Source organism: Schistocerca gregaria, chromosome 6, assembly GCF_023897955.1.
Source record: "Schistocerca gregaria isolate iqSchGreg1 chromosome 6, iqSchGreg1.2, whole genome shotgun sequence".
NCBI classification, from domain to species: Eukaryota; Metazoa; Arthropoda; class Insecta; order Orthoptera; family Acrididae; genus Schistocerca; species Schistocerca gregaria.
In genome coordinates, this window is record NC_064925.1 from 99,346,375 (window position 1) to 99,347,542 (window position 1,168).

A 1,168-nucleotide genomic window follows, 5' to 3' on the forward strand; every position below is an offset into this window, starting at 1 on the left:
TCACGAGGCAGAGAAAATCCCTGACCCCGCCGTCGGCTGAAGACCCCAACAGCAATAATTAAAAAACAATTTAACGGCTGAAGGCCTGGATAATAGGTTTTTAAGTACATTTGACTTCTCCAAGAGATACTAAAATATTTTTTAAAAAAGAAAAACACATTCATCACAATCTGGTCAAACGAGAGAGAAGTGGGCCTTAGACAATGCTCGAAGGATCGGCCTGGGAAAGTCGCTCAACTTCGTAACCGACGAGACAGGCAGCCAAGAGTTGTATTCACTTAACCGGATGGCGACTCAAACTAGTGACAGTTTAAACACAGACCAACACTCTTGCAAAATCTACCTAACGTCTGGTAACCAACACATCGATGGAATAACCCAGGCAAGGTGGAATCGGCAGACAGCACTGCGTCTTCTGAATCCGGTGTTTAGAACAACCAGAAGCAGGAGGAACCACTGCAACCAAGGTAGTCCAAAAGAACAAAATATCCGAACCACAACCAAGGAGGCTGTCGAACTACACGCCTTACCGGATAGCAGCGGCAAGGAGAAGGAAAGTACAGTGCCGCGAAAATACGCTAACCTCTGGGGCGTTAGCGGCCACTAGGAAGAAAAACACCGCTGGTTGAACTTGATGAATAAACACAAGAAATTCTATGATTAATAATAAGAAGTAAAGGACGGCTAATTAATTTCCCCAACTTCAAACACTCCACAAGTTAATCTTCGTCACAGTGGCCCAGCGGGCAGCAACGCACGAACAAACGGTGTTGAAGCCTGGTTAAATCCGCAGGACAGAACAGGTAGTTCGAATTGTGGAAAGGGGCCAAAAATGGGAGACTGTCAGCTACACTCGAACACATATAACTTTATTTAGTTGCCCAAACATTAGAGAGAAAATTTCCTACCTTAACTATCAACTGAATATGTCACACAATCTTATGGCTTAAGGGCACAAGCTTAGTATTTTTTAAAAACGGCTGAAGGCCAATGATTTAAAACACAATTACAATAAATTTTCAAATGGCAGAAATCCCAAGGTTTTATCCTTAAATAATATTTCAAATGAGGCTGAAGACCCCAAACAAACTTAGACTTGAAAGTAAGAAATTTTAATTTTAAAACAGCTGAAGGCCCATAATCTAAAAACACAACTACAATAAATTTT